The sequence below is a fragment of the Leuciscus leuciscus genome (genome assembly GCF_965113295.1).
Source record: "Leuciscus leuciscus genome assembly, chromosome: 4".
Classification (NCBI taxonomy): Eukaryota; Metazoa; Chordata; class Actinopteri; order Cypriniformes; family Leuciscidae; genus Leuciscus; species Leuciscus leuciscus.
The window spans coordinates 32,511,306-32,527,771 of NC_138728.1; the positions used below are offsets into that span (position 1 = coordinate 32,511,306).

General features: G+C 37.6%; 1 long non-coding RNA gene across 1 annotated transcript; it reads left to right on the forward strand.

Moving 5' to 3' along the window:
* The first annotated feature begins 12,507 nt into the window (after window positions 1-12,507).
* On the forward strand, window positions 12,508-14,945 carry LOC309497316. Its single transcript, XR_014205485.1, has 2 exons — window positions 12,508-12,970; window positions 13,630-14,945. It is a non-coding gene; the product is annotated as an uncharacterized lncRNA (long non-coding RNA).
* Window positions 14,946-16,466: the final 1,521 nt, after the last annotated feature.

Here is a 16,466-nt window from a genome sequence, read left to right on the forward strand (position 1 = left end):
CCAGAAATCCTGGCCGTTGGCCCCGAGTAAGCCCCGATCAAGCCCCGGAAGTGACAGTGGAAACGCGACTGGCCCTGGCACGCACTAGCACGGCCCGGCCCTGGCCCGACAGTGGAAACGCGGCTACTGTTACTACTCAAGACCGAAGTGTTTAAGTTACCTGAAGAAGAAGTACAAAAAGATTAAAGAAGAATAAAGAAGAATAAAGAAGAATAAAATAAAAGAGAGCGCTGCAGTGATTGCTTCTTTAACAGTGTATTGATTCTGAATGGAGCGTATCACGGGCGCACGCCACATACCGAAGTGTGCGATGACGTCATCACGCTGGTATGCCAAATGAAAATAATTAAATGAATTAATGCACATAACGCTCTTACTCATTTCGTTTACCTAAAGCACAAATAAACATTCAAACAATATTAGCAATATCAAGAAAATAACATTGAACAATTCTATAATGCATTTGAAGAAATTAATAAACATAAAAATCACTATATCACACTAGGTGTGTTTTTTTTTTAGTTTTGCTTGACCCCCAATAATATTGGTGTGTGATGCCTCTCCAATGTCATTCACATCAGGGCACTTAACCTCTACTAGGACATAGGGAGGTTCTTCGTTTGGGTCCACCACTTTACCATCTGGACTGACACAGAGGTGTGGAGCATCGGGGTGGATGATGAGACCGCATGGAAGAACATTAACTTCAAACGTCTCAGCATAGCGGCGAAGAACCTCTGGCTCAAGCTCCATTCCTCTACGCATTGCTTTGGTCTGGGGGGCACCTTTAATGATCCGGCCAGCAAGTGTCTTTGCTGTGGACTCTGATCTGACATGAGCAGCTTCATGGAACTTGCTGTGGACTCTGATCTGACATGAGCAGCTTCATGGAACTTGCTTGCTGTAAGACGGAGGCGACGCATGCTAAAAGAGTGGGCTTTTGGATTGATCCCTTGTTCCCTCATCAACGATCCCTGATATCTCAGGGGTCACCTCTAGACTCTGCATATGCAGGAGTTCAGCCCAGCTACCAGGGACAAAATGAAATTGTGGAAGTGTGTATTGTCGGACAGGTAATGTGGGGAATTGTAGAGCATATGGATGAATAAGCACATCCTTTGGCAGCACAGCTGGACACTGATAAGACAGCAGTGAACCTTTTGGGACCTCTCCAGATTTAGAGGACACCATGCTTACAGCAGACATTCCATCAATAATTTTGGCTATAAGCGGTTGTGGTCGAAGGGAGATGAGGGATGCTGCTCCAGCAATCATGTCTTTGTCAGGCAAAGGTCCTTAAACAAAAATGTTCATGCTTCAGTGTGTTAATTATTATCTAATGTGAAGATGTATTGTATTAGTATTTGGAGATTACCTCCATATACTCTGTACAGAGTAGACTGCACACAGCTCCTACCAGAGGCTTTTGGCTTGCGCACTACAACCTCATCCACTGGTTCAGGAGTGATGCCCTGACAAAACATGTATATATTGCACTTGATTGTAATCTGATTTGCACATCATGCACTTTACATACATTTGTATTTATTAATAACTGTTGTCAAAATTAAAACCGTTTAGTTTTTGTTTAGTTTTTTTGGTTACCTGGGTGCGTGGCCTATGCTAGGTCTGCTGTTTGCTTGTGCAAGCAAGGGCAGCTGGAACATTTTTTGGTTTCTAATGTACTGTAATGTGCTGTCTGGTAAAGTAGTGCTACCAGGTGGTTGCACAAACTTCTTCCAGCAGCACAAGTACAAGTATAAGCTGCCATTTGAGGTGGATAGTTGGATTCAAGCGTGATCTGGAGAAAATGATAGAAAGACTCATATATTTCACATCTTCATTTAACCTTTGTGTGTTGTTCATTTAGGGTGTACACTGTTTTTTGGGGGGGTTTCTAGAGACACTAAAATATGTTTTTGTAACATGATTTTTTTTTTCATTAATGTTTTTAGTCGAAAATTTGTTTTTTATTATTTATTTGCCTTAATTTCATGTTTAGATAAAACAGCAAAGTTAAATTAAATTCACTGTAAAGATGTACAGTTCTTAGTTTCATTCATGGTGGTAACATGAAAATGAGCCATAATCTAGTGTAAGATTGCTGGACTCTCCTGGACAACTAAATAACATGGAATTAAAAAAAAAAGTTTTTCAAAATAATTTGTATGTGATATCACACATACAATCAGACATCATTTCAATTTATTTATTGATTTTTTGCCTATATAGATATAATAAGTGTGAGCTTAGTCATCAAGTGTAATGCAATTTTAATGAATGGAACAGTGTTTTTTTTTTCTAACTATAGCTGCTGTTACTATTGATACTGAGACAAGTAATACATTAGAATTTATCTGGTTATCAGAAAATATACCATTCATCATTAGCTAAATCCAGTATGTATTTACCTCAAGCTGATGTGGTTCCTCACGCTTTCTTAATGATCTATAACATCTGGCCCTAATTACCACTGTCCCTGCAATAATATTTGAGACTGAAGTGTCCAAATACACACATACACATGGTTAAAACTGATTTTGTTTTATTACACTGCTTTGAAATTCACCCATAAAACCAACAAAAGATAAATTGTAAATTGGCTATCGTAAATATAATACATACCTTGGTAATCAAAAATAAATTGCTCAAAAAAGAATTTGTAACCTTTGTCTAATTTTGATCTTTTCACATCTCCCTGAAAACTGTCAACAAAACGGACAACATCTGATATATGTACTTTTGGAAAATACATGAATGACTGAGAGAAAACACGCTGTTCATAGTCCATTTTAAGAATGAATGGCGATCGTAGCAGGCGGTGGCACAACCGGAAGTATCGCTACCCTACTTCCGGTCACAGTCGCCATTTTGTGAAATAGGCCTATGGAGTGTAAGACCTCATACTACAGCCAAAACTGCTTTTTTGGACAGTGGCCATATTGGAATTGGAAGAATAAGGGGTCCAGATGCACTGGGTTGTAAATATTAACATTCCTATGTGTTTCCCATGATCAATTAAGCTGAAAAAGATATCAAGTTTGTATTTGTAACTCATGTGGTCCAAAAGTTATAGCCGGAACCCTTTTCGGATAGCGGCCATATTAGATTTGGCCGCCATCTTGGCCCCGAGGGTCGCTGGCTCCGGCGCCCTAGCTAAATAATTTCAGTATGACCTGAGCTACATCTGTGCCAAATTTGGCACTTTTAGATGAATCTCCGCGCAAATGTGCTTAAGGCCCCCAACTAAATGGGTTTAAGCAGGATAGACAGCAGTTTCATTATATTTATTTATAGAATCGTTTATAGAATTTGACAACAATTATAGATTATAGTTTCAAATACATTTTGGAAAGTGGACTTTGATGTTCTGTGTTTATGTTGTTCCAAACCCTTAAGACTTTCATTCATCTTCAGAACACAAATTAAGATCTTTTGATGAAATCTGAGATTTCTGAAATATCTTAATTTGTGTTCCGAAGATGAACGAAAGTCTTGCGGGTTTGGGATGACATGAGGGTGAGTGTTTAATGACAGAACTGTCATTTTGGGTGAAGTATCCCTTTAACTTTTGGGAATTTGCAAATCATAAAAGTGTTTTATTTGAGTTTTCCGACATGTCAATGCTAAATGCTTCATCTGTAAATTAACATATCACATTTTCTAATTTGTTTTACCATTTTCTCTTTCCCCTTTTCATTTTCTCTGACAGTGACCAGTATTAAAAAACTCAAGATCCTTCATGGAGTCTCCCAAGGACTGCTGGGTATGATTTTTTTATTTTTTCATTTTTAGTGTCGTTTTTGATTTGGATGTTAGACAAAGAGAGATTGCCAGTAGATAACATGCAACCTTCACAAAAAATATTATGTACCAGACAGTTCCCAGTGCATCAGACATGTGAGAGTGAGCAAATGAACAGGCATCAGGTAGTGAGAGTGAGCAAAATAAGTGCTCACTAGGTGATTCAAACAATAACTTAGAAAACAGCAGTGGTGAAGAACCTTCGGCCTCTTTTAGTCCTACTCTAAGTGACAGACTTGCTTAGTGGACTAGCGAGTTCCAAATTAAACACAATGCCGTTGATTCACTCTTAAAAATTCTGAGAGAAAAAGGAAATCCAGAGCTTCCCAAAACAGCGAGAACATTGCTTGCTACCTGTGACAGGGTAGACTTGCAGGTAAAATCTGGCATGGAATATATATACCTTGGGTGTAAAGAACAAATTGTAAAGCATTTGAAGATGTATCCCCACTCAATTTTAAGTAATATAGGTGAACTAGACATTTATTTGAACATTGATGGTTTGCCACTGTTCAGAAGTAGCAGTCAGTTATTGTGGCCTGTTCTGTGTTAAATAAATCTGTCTCCGCCCTCAGTTTTTCCTTTTGCATTGTGCTATGGAGCCTCAAAGCCAAAAAAACTTGACTTTCTTGAAGATGTTGTCAGAGATCTTCATGATTTGATGGAGAATGGATTGGAAGTTGGAAACGAAAAAATCAGAGTTACTTTGCGATGTGTGACCTGTGATGCTCCAGCTAAAGCTCTGGTTTAAGTTATTAAACAATATTCAGGGTATTATGGCTGTGACAAATGTAATCAGAAAGGTATGTGGGATGGCCACAGAGTAATATATCCTGAAAGTAGTAATCTTACTCTCAGAACAGACCTGTCATTCAGGGAGAAGACTCAGGAGGAGCACCACCTCCTTTCAGGGGAAACCCCATTTTGCCGGCTGTCGATTGACATGGTCAATCAGTTTCCGGCTGATTACATGCACCAGTGTTGTCTTGGAGTAATGAGGAAATTGATTATGTTGTGGCTGCGTGGACCAAAGGGAACTAGTTTGTCATCCAGCCAAGTCAAGGAAGTCAGTGATAGACTTGTGGCACTTAGACCATGCATCCCAAAGGTGTTTGCTAGGAAGCCGATAGGTGGAAGGCCACAAAACTGCACCAATTCGCCCTCTACACAGGGAAAATGGTGCTGAAGGGTCTTGCCTGAGAAAATGTATCATCACTTCTTGACATTTAGTGCGGCATTGTGTATTCTCATCAGTCCAGGGCTTGCTAAGGAGTACAATTCATATGCTGGTGAATTGTTGACATTCTTTGTGGAGCAAGGGAGAGCTCTATACGGCAGTGAGTTCTTAGTGTACAACGTACACTCTATGGTGCACCTTGCATCTGATGACAAAAACTTTGGCAGCCTTGATGAATGTAGTGCTTTCTGTTTTGAGAACTATTTGCACCGCCTGAAAAGGTTGGTTTGTTCTGGCCGGAGTCCTCTTTCACAGATTGTAAAACGCCTTGGTGAGATGGACAGGCAGAAAAAAGAAACGGCAACACATGCAACCAATTTGCGAACTCAAAGACTAGACAACATTTTTGCTCTCAGTGATCTGGAATGCTGTGAGGTTGTTTCCATGTTGCCAGAGGAAGAAAGTGGGCCAAAGATGTTGCTCTGTCGTGTCTATGGCCATCTGGAGCCTTACTTTATGGAGCCTCGTGATTCAAGACTTGTTGGGATTTATAAAGCCCAGATCAGCCAGACAAGAATGAAGAATCTGCCTGAAGAGCTACTGGTCAGAAAGGCATTTATGGTAGAGGACCGTGGCAACTTAATTATTCTTACAGTTTTACACTCATTTTAAATTGACATTCAAAGGAATGTTCTGTATTTTCTTTATAGAGAACTCTCACTGTAGCACAAAATCTTTATAAAAGCATTTTTAATAAATGCTTTTATAAAGATTTTGAACTCTAAACTTAATTTGTAAAATAAAAAATAAAAATAAAAAAAAATCTCATTTTTACTTAAAGGCATAGTTCACCCAAAAATGAAAATTAGCCGATGATTTACTCACCCTGAAGCCATCCTAGGTGTATATGACATTCTTCTTTCAGACGAATACAATCGAAGTTATATTTAAAAATGTCCTGGCTCTTCCAAGCCTTATAGTGGGAGTCAATGGGTATATTTTTTTGGAAGTCCATCAGAGCCTATCCATCCATGATAAAAGTGCTCCACACGGCTCTGGGGGGTTAATAAAGGCCTTCTGAAGTGAAGCAATGCGTTTGTGTAAGAAAAATAACCATATTTAAAACTTTATCGACTAAAATAACTAGGTTCCGGCAGACGGTCGTACGCAAGTCAACTTGCGCCACAAGAGAAACACTTGACGATGTATGATGTAGAAGTAGCGTAAGCTTTGACGCGGTTTTCTCGCGGTTCAAACAAACAGGGCTGGGCAACCGCTTTCGTCATTACGTTGTTCATCAAGGTCAAGTGTTAATCTTTTGACGCAAATCGACTTGCGTACGACCCTCTGCCGGAAGCTACTTATTTTAGTTGATAAAGTTTTAAATATGGATATTTTTCTTACACAAACGCATCGCTTCACTTCAGAAGGCCTTTATTAAGCCGGAGCTCCTTAAGCTCCACGGAGCCGCGTGGAGCACTTTTATCATGGATAGATGCACTTTGATGGACTTCCAAAAAAGGCCCATTGACTCCCACTTTAAGGCTTGGAAGAGCCAGGACATTTTTTTAATATAACTCCGATTGTATTCGTCTGAAAGAAGAATGTCATATACACCTAGGATGACTTGAGGGTGAGTAATTCATCGGCTAATTTTCATTTTTGGGTGATCCCTTTAAATAATATCAGCATTATAATATTGACCTAATGCCTCTTGAATTTGTAGTTTGTTTTTTCAAATATTCAAATTAGACATATCCTTAATGTCTGGTTTGGACAGTCTTCAGTAAAAAAAAAAAAATCAAAGCATCTCAAATTTAGAATGAATGAATTAGAGAAAACATTACCACTTTTTCCTCCATTTCTGCTTGATTTCGACGTCAATGACGCCGTATTCGATGGTGTTTTAGTGTGCATGGAAAGCGCCGCTTTTTACGCTGTTCATCTCGCCATATGACGCCGTAAAAACGCCCTTTTGGTTGCACAGAGTGCGCGTTATTTTACGGTGTTTTGCTTATAGTATAATGAGACACGCCCACTGATTTCCACAGCCAGTAAGTTTGAACTGTTCTCTCCCAATCAATTATGAACTGAGTCAGACCAGACCAATTCAGCACGGATCATTTAATCCAATTCTTATGCTCATACAATTACTTTTGTTGTAATTGTAAAGATTTCTTCTTTGGCCACCATTGGAGGCCAGAATGTGAAGAGGGTGACCTGGAACATCCTGGGCAGGCTCTTCACAGATGAGGTGTCTCATCAGATCAACTGGAAGGGTGTTAATAACAAAAAGCCCTTCAGTAGGATGGCAACGAAGACCTTGCTTTTCAGTAAGTATATAATTCAAAGTAATATTAAATACGTTCAAAGTCAATAGTTTGTAAATGTTAGGGCAGCCTAAAAAATCGCAGCAACCATCTTACCAATATGACCGTAAGACAGAATGTTACCAATAGATTGTTATAGGACCCTAACAAACTTAAAACATTACAAAACCACACTGATTTATCCACATACAATATGTGCTCTGATCAAGGGACCATTTAATACCACTGATATGTTTGAACATTTTGGATGTCTTTTTTAAACATCCGATAGCAAAAGACGCAGCACACCTTACCCTGATCACGAATTCATAGTTTACCCACCTCTTATTTTAACCACCACAGCCCTGTTTATAACTTTGTAAGTCATGTTTCTTTTTAAATTTAATCTCCTTAATACCTATCTCATATTGTATTGTGTAAGCATACTTGGCTTTGGACGCAACACACCATAAACATAAACATATCTGTCTGTTTGATTACAGGTGCTGTGAGAAAAAACACGGTGATACGGTCAGCCACGGATGCGGAGGTCACCAAGCACGCAATCAGGTGGTTCAACCTGGCGGCAGATCGGGCAACGAGGAGACGTGTCCCGCCTCCATCCACACAAACTGAGTAATAGGAGAAATGATTAAACATTAAACCATCTTTTTATTGAACTTCTTGTTGTTCACCAGTTATTCATTTTCTTTTCTTTTTTTTCTTTTTTTTTCAATATATTTATTAACTTTTTAACAACATATAATACACACACCAGAAACAAACAAACAAAATACAAAGTGCAGTATAGACACATATTGATGTCTTCGCATCATTACCACTTAGCAAAACTCAATTTGTACAGGACTCACATCCTCAAGACAAATGAATTAAAACACACACACAAAAAAAAAAAAAAAAAAAAAAAAAAAAAACACATACAAACTATTAAGGCCTCCTAATACAAATACATCCTGTAATCTTACATATCTTCAATTGTCTCCTTAAACATGTCACTATCCTCCTTCTCTATGAAGGATCTAAAGGGATTCCAAACATCTTCAAAAGTCTTACCCTTTCCTTTAATAATATATGTTATTTTCTCCATTGACATATTCAGTACCATCTCCCTGAGCCACCTTTTTATGCTGGGTGGTTCTAGATTCTTCCATTGTAATGCAATGAGGCGTTTAGCTTGTAAGATACACATAGAAATAAAGACACATTCCTTTGACTTAAGCTTAGGATACAAATGCAGTAGAAAAATCCTTGGTCTAAAAGGAAGACTCACATTTAGTATTTTACCAATCATATTATGCACTTCTTTCCAGAATTTCGATATTTCTTCACATTCCCATATACAATGGAAATATGTACCTTTACAAACATTACACTTGGGACATGTATCTGGTATATTTTCATTAAATTTGTTTGATAATACTGGAGTTATGTAATCTCGCATAAGCCAATTATATTGCAACAACTTTAATCTTGTGTTAACTGTTTGTACTTGAGCATCTTGACAAATCTCACTCCATTCATCTGATGTGATCTCCTCGTTAAGATCCTTGCTCCATGCTCCTAAACGAGAGCTAGAAGATTCCGGGGAGCCCTCTACCAACATATTATACAGAAGTGAAATCCGACCTTTATCATAACAATCTTTGGTGACTACTCTTTTCAAAACTGATAATGGTGGTATATTTCCAGTACTTTTTTGAAATGATAAAATGAAACTTCTTATCTGTAAGTACCTAAAAAAATGACTTTTAGGTATATCAAATGTATTACTCAATTCTTGAAATGACATAAGATTATCTTCCTTATATAAATCTTTTATACTTTTAATACCTTTTTCTGCCCACGTCTTAAAACCTACATCTACTTTTCCGGGACTAAACTTAGGATTTCCCCATATTGGACAGTAACGAGATATCTCACTCGAATAGGAGATATTCAAATATCTCTGCGTCTCATGCCATACCCTTACCATATTTAAAACCATTGGATTCGTAACATTACCCTTCATTTTCTGTAAGATTTTACGGTCTAAATCATATAAATATGATTCCAAGGGTATTTTATTCGGAATAGAGTTTTTTTCCATTTCTACCCATACAGGTTGTTCATTAGATGTTGAGAAGAAAAACATAATAGATCTTAACTGGGCAGCAGTATAATACTCTTTAAAATTAGGGCATTGAAGCCCCCCCCTATCAAATGGCAAATATAAAAGAGATAATCTAATTCTGGATCTTCTATTGTTCCATATGAATTTAATAATTAACTTTTTAAGTCTAGAAAACAGATTACTAGGAGGTGTGACCGGTATATTCTGAAATAGGTACAAAAATTTAGGTAAGATATTCATTTTTAAAATATTAATTCTTCCTATTAAAGACAACGGTAAAGAAGCCCATCTTTCAACCAGCGCCACTGTATTCTCAAAAATTGAATTATAATTTTTTGTTACTATGTCTTCCAGTTTTGGAGTAATTTTAATTCCCAAATATGTGAAAATTTCCACATTATTAAACATATCTACCTTACTGATAGGACTTTTCCTTTCTTCTTCATTCAGCAACATAACTGAAGATTTTGAATTATTGATCCGATACCCTGATATTTTCCCAAATGTCTCTATAATTTGAATTAAAGCCGGAATGGTTGAGTCTAATTTCTTTAAAAATAATATAACGTCGTCAGCAAATAGCGCTATTTTATGTTCACTGCCATACATTTCTATACCTTTTATATCACTTTCTTTTCTAATAGCAATTGCCAAGGGTTCAATAGCCATAAGAAAAAGGAGAGGGGAAAGAGGCGATCCCTGTCTACATCCCCTAGAAATATTAAATGATTCTGAAATAAAATTATTAGTTAAGACCTCTGTCGAAGGATTCTGGTACAACAATTTAACCCATTTGCAGTATTTTTCTCCAAATCCAAACCGAATTAAAACATCAAACAGAAAATCCCATTCCACCCTGTCGAATGCCTTTTCTGCATCTAGTGCTAGTAATGCAGTATCTTTTTCCCCCTTTTGTTGATGCAGAATATTTAGCACTCTTCTTACATTATGACATCCTTGTCTATTTATCATAAAACCATTCTGATCCATCCCTATGACGTAAGGTGCTACAGTTTCTAATCTTCTTGCCAATATTTTGCTCAGGATTTTAGTGTCTGAGTTGAGTAAACTTATAGGTAGAAAATTTTCGCATTTATTGTTAGGTTTTCCTGGTTTAGGCAATAAGGTAATTATAGCTTCATTCAAAGACATAGGAAGTTTATTCTCAGCAAAGGCTTCTACTAGCATGTCCAACATAGGTCTTACTAATTTATCTTTAAATTTTTTATATATATCTATGGGGAGACCATCAGGTCCCGCCGCCTTCCCCGCTTTCATCAGATCGATCGCCTCTACCACCTCTTGTAAACTAATGTCTTTTCCTATTTCATCTTTATGTTCTTCTGGTATACTAGGTAACTCCAAATTATCCCAAAAAGTTTTTTGTATTTCTGAACCCGAAGTACATTCAGAATTATACAGTTTTATATAATATGATCTAAATTAATTATTAATTTCTTGTGGGTCAACAATGATATTACCATCTGACTCTTCAATCGAATCTACAGCCCTCTCCATTTGCTTTTTTTTAATTTGCCACGCCAACACTTTACCTGTCTTTTCGCCTTGATCATAAAATGTTTGTTTCAGCTTTAATAACTTAGCCACAGTTTTATTTGCAGAAAGTGTATTATATTTAGATCGAAGCATTAATAGCTGTTTATGTTTATCTGCACATATCGAATCACTATGATATACTTCATTTTCTAGCTCTTTAATCTCTTTTTCCAAATCTTGTAACTCCTGTCGAGATTTTTTACTTTTAGAACTACAAAAACTAATAATTTGTCCCCGAATGAAACATTTAAATGCCTCCCACCGAATTCCTGCTGAAGTTTCCAATTGATTTGTTTCAAAGTAATTGTCAATTTGATTGCCCAAAAACTCTACAAATGACACATCCTTAAGCCAACTTTGCTGGAATCGCCATTTAGGGGGATCTTTAACTAATTTTGAATCAACATACGACAAAGACACTGGTGCATGATCAGAAATGACAATACTAAGGTATTGACAATCTATACATTTTGAAAGCAATTGGGCTGACACAAGAAAGTAGTCTATTCTAGAGTAAGTTTGGTGTGTTGCCGAATAGCATGAATATGCAGTCTGCTTTGGGTTAAGATGCCTCCATATATCCACTAGTTTAAGCTCTCCTATAAAATGTAGAATCTGTTTTCTAGAATTCACATGTGCTGTATCAACTCCCGTAGATCTATCTTTTCCTGGATCAAGTGTACAATTCATATCCCCCGCCATTATAACCTGACCTGGTAATGAAGCCACCATCAGAAATATGTTGCTATAAAATTTAGAGTCATCCTTATTAGGGCCATAGATATTTACTAAATTTATTATCTCTGTTACCAATCGTCCCTGAATAATCACAAATCTGCCAGCTGGGTCCTTAATAACATTATTTACTTGAAATGGCACAGCTTTATGTATTAATGTAATTACCCCTCTGGCTTGTGTAGTAAAACATGCAGAGAATACCTGTCCTTGCCACCTTCTTTCAATTTTGATCACTTCCTCCTTAGTCATGTGTGACTCTTGCAAGAATACCACATTTGCCTGTAACTGCTTAATTCTAGTCATCACCTGTTTAATCTTTTTTAGTTTCCCCAGCCCCCTGCAATTCCATGATAGAAGCTTAATCCCTCCTGTCTGTGCCATTTTTTGTTTTAACCATCCTCATTACCTTGAACCATATATTTGCCAAAATATAAGAGGCCAAACCTAAAATAACTAAAACAAAACTAATAACATAAAATATGAACTTACCCCAGCATTTTCCATGCTTCCCTGATACCATCTGTATCAGTAACCCCCTTCCCTACACTTGACTTCTTAAATGGTCTTCTCCTATTTGTTCTGTCGTTCAAAAAAATTAACACCAACACCTCTATCCATCGTTACCGTTTCAACCTTCTTATCCATTTTTATACCCACATATTTTAACCAAGCCATGACTTGTCCAATAAAATACTATTACCTCAAAGAAAAGGAAAACAAAAACAAACAAAAAACAAAAAACAAGCAATACGCTGACAATCTGTCTTATAAGTAACATCTTTCCAACTATTCACCTTTTTCCTCACTTCTCCGTGGGGGGCGCCATAGCGGTGAGCGACTTCCGGTAAGATGCTCTCAACTTCCGTTTAGTAATTGTCATCAGCTAGACGACGTTACTCGTGATGGCAAATAGTGGAGGCTCTGGGAGAATTTGTTCCGTTAAAGGCTGTCACAACAGCTACAGAAAGCTAAAAAAACTTCTGGATAATGAGTGTTACGACCACAAGCCAGCAACAAGAGCGGAATGTACATGTCCAAAACCGTTTAAATTCCACAGGATGCCATCCGACGACGAGGGCAAAAGAAAATGGCTCGCAGCACTTAATTTGAAATTTCCGCCCCGTAACATCCATGTATGCTCATTTCACTTTGTGGACAGACAACCAACAACGGAAAATCCATTTCCTGAACTTTGGCTTGGATATGATCGTCCATTAAGGAAGAAGAGAAGACAACGAACTTGTCCGGACGAAGGTGAGACCATTCATTAATGTAATTTACAAGGCTAACGTGTGGATCTGCACAATTATCGAAATGTGGTTTATGATACGGATACAGTATTTTCAGTACAAAGTTCCCATGGCTTGACGGTGTGCTTAAACGTCTTTTAGAAACCAGTGTTTTCTTCAGCACTTCAGCATAAGTGTGTTCATTAACAAATGACTCTTTAGCATCGGCTCTTTAAATGAACCATTCTGACTCCCACACTCGTGTTATAGTGTTTTAATTCATTATAACGAATCGTTCAAATGAGTCAACTTTACGCTCCACTTTAAGTGTCAATACAGCGCAGTTTAGGTATATGATGTTTTTAGTCAAAGAGCAGCTGCAGCTATAAGAGATCTTAAATCTTATCACAGCTTAAATAGCAATGTTTCACGAAAATAATACCTATCAGTGATTGTTTATAAGCTCATTACAGAATGTGGGAAAAACTCAGCATTTGGTACTTCATACATGCCATTTAAAAGTGTATTAGTGCTAAAATAAAATTCTGCATGATTATATTCTAAAATATATTATTTTATTGATTGACTAACTTTTTTTATTGTATACATTTTTTCAAAAAATCACTTGAAATATAACATGATGACCTAGCTAATCATAGATTAAAATGGTTTGTCTGTTTAAAGGAGCTGGTGTTTACCAAGAGCACACTGAAAATGATGAAGGGAGGCCTGGAGAAGAGAGTCTTGCATCGGTCCCCACCCCCATGCAATTAAATGTTGATGACCACGCCTGTACATCTATAAACTCTGCCTCTGTTGGTACACAATGGGAAGACCACATCTTCGAGGAGCATTGTTATATCAAGAGACACAGTGTAACTTATGTAAACCAGTCAACACAGTGTGATACAGTCAAGCCTCTTACTCTGATGAACGACTCTGACTCAAATCTGTACACCGGGCTCCCACTCCACACATTTCATACCCTTGTAGCTGTTCTGCGTCCCCATGCGAATGAGGCATACCAGACTGAAGTTGAACAGCAGATCTTGCTCACACTAATGAAGCTGAAATTAAACCTTTTGATAGAAGACCTAGCCATTCGATTTTGTATATCAGTGAGTCAAGTGAGCAGGATCATTTCTTTTTGGATTGACACCATGGCTGTAGTCTTGAAGGACCTGATACCATGGCTCCCCAAAGAAACGATAAGGGCCACAACACCAGAGGCGTTTAAGCAACATTATCATAATGTTACCTGTATCTTAGACTGCAGTGAAAGTGAAATCCAAAAACCAAAGAACCTTGACTCGAGGTCTGAATCGTACAGCCACTACTATGCATGCAACACTATCAAATACTTAGTGGCTATTGCACCTTGTGGTCTAGTAATGTTCATATCAGCAGCATATGGGGGCCGCTGTAGCGACAAATTTATCACATGTGACTCTGGCATTCTTGAAAATCTCAAACCGGGTGATGAAGTGATGGCGGATAGGGGTTTTTTGATTAGAGATTTATTGTACGAAAGACAAGTCAACTTGATAATTCCTCACTTCGCCAACCAAACACAGCTGACAGAAGAAAAAGTCACGTGCAGTCGCAGGATTGCAAATGTAAGGATACATGTTGAACGTGCAATTAGGAGACTGAAAGTATACAAGGTTTTGTCACAAACCTTGCCTATCACCCTTATGCCAAAGATTGATAAAATTCTGCGTATATGTGCAGCTTTAGTGAATTTGCATGGTGACCTGATCCGTGAAGCAGAAAATTAATGCTCACACTGCATGTAGTCAAAATTGTACATATGTATTTAATCACAATACTTCACATTTTTAATCTAAACAAATCTTCTAATCTCAATGTTTTTCATTTTTGTTTACAATGTACATATACTTGTTAATTATTTGTTTTAATTACCTTACGAAACTTAACAATGGCAAAACCAGTAAACAAGGAACTAATTTCAAATAAATTCAGAATGGTTTTGAAAACTTGCCTTGACTCATTGTCAGAATTTTTTTCCTCCTACATGTCCGGATCTATACACTTTTTGTTTTACTGTTTGTTAGTCTTTTTTACCAGTAGTTTATCATTTTCTGACATTTTGTAGGTATTTGCCATTCAGTTTGAGTCGTCCGGCATTGAATTCATCCACTACTCTAGGAAGCATCACAGAGAAGTAGAAGCCTCTGAGACGCGTAACCTGCTCTGCTAAATACTCTGCATCATATGGTACATTTATCAGAATGTGTTCCTTTGATGACCAGACAAGTAGTTTTGCCATTCTCAGCCCAGTACAGAACATGCCTAATTGTATCTGTTTGTAGTAGCCCCTGACTCCGTTTCTCTGTAATTCAGGCTTCCCATCAACTACTTTGATGTCACTATAATTCATAGTAAAATGGTCAGCTAGAGAGGTGGTGTTGTTCTTAAGGATAGGGCACTTTATTTCCAGAAGTTCCACACCATTTATTATGCCATCAGGGCTTGCAGACAGCCATGGCTCTGTCAGGCTGACTCTGGTACCTGAAAGGGACACCTGTAGACCTTGTTCGACAAGAAGGTTTCGAGCTATTACCTCTTTCTCACTCCCATACTTTGTAGCTGCATTACCCCGAAAGGTAGGGAAGAGATGCTCTCTCATGAATTTATCAGGATTTGTTGTTGCTCGTACTGGTACACCTTTAGCTGAACTAGCAGTGATCCTTATCTGTCTTGCACTATGCCAAACCTCTGACAAGCTCTGATTTTGTGTTTGAATCTCCAATACAGCTGCCTGGTCGCTGTTCATCTCTATGTAGTTGCTGTAAAATGCTTTACATTTACTGCAAGTCAAAGTCTCCCCATGTGGCTGGTGGAGTTCTACGCTATCAATGTCATCTGCTTGCTCTGGTACATTTGCATTGTAGCACTTTTCTAAAAGACTATTTTTTAGTTCAAACAGAGCTTTTGTATCTGAAGAACTGACTCTATCTCTGAAGTCATGATGTGTGTCATAGCATGGTGTAGATGCTAGCCTTTCTCCCTCCCTTGCTGATGACGCACCATATACTTCCTCAGCTCTGTGATGTTTAAATGTTATCTGGCTGATTCGTTTCTGTTCATGATTTCTTCTGGTCCCTGCATTCCATCTACGCTGCTCATCAGTGCAAGATATCCCTGTCATACCACTGACCACTGCATTCTGCACCTTTCAAAAATCACAAAATATTAACTTTTTCACTTATTGCACAGTACTATCACATTAGCACTAAAAGCTAAATAATTGTATTGTAATTTCGTTTATTATTGTTGTGTAAAAATAAATTATTCACGTTAAATCACGGTGCACATACAGACCATTTAAATATATTTGCTGTACTAGCAATGTTGCTCTATTTATTTTATTTGATTCAACTTTATTGTCATTACACAAGAACAGGTACAAGGCAATGAAATGCAGTTAGGATCTAACCAGAAGTGCAATAGCAAGTGCAAAAGGTTGCATAAGTGCAAGACATAGATATGTACTGAAT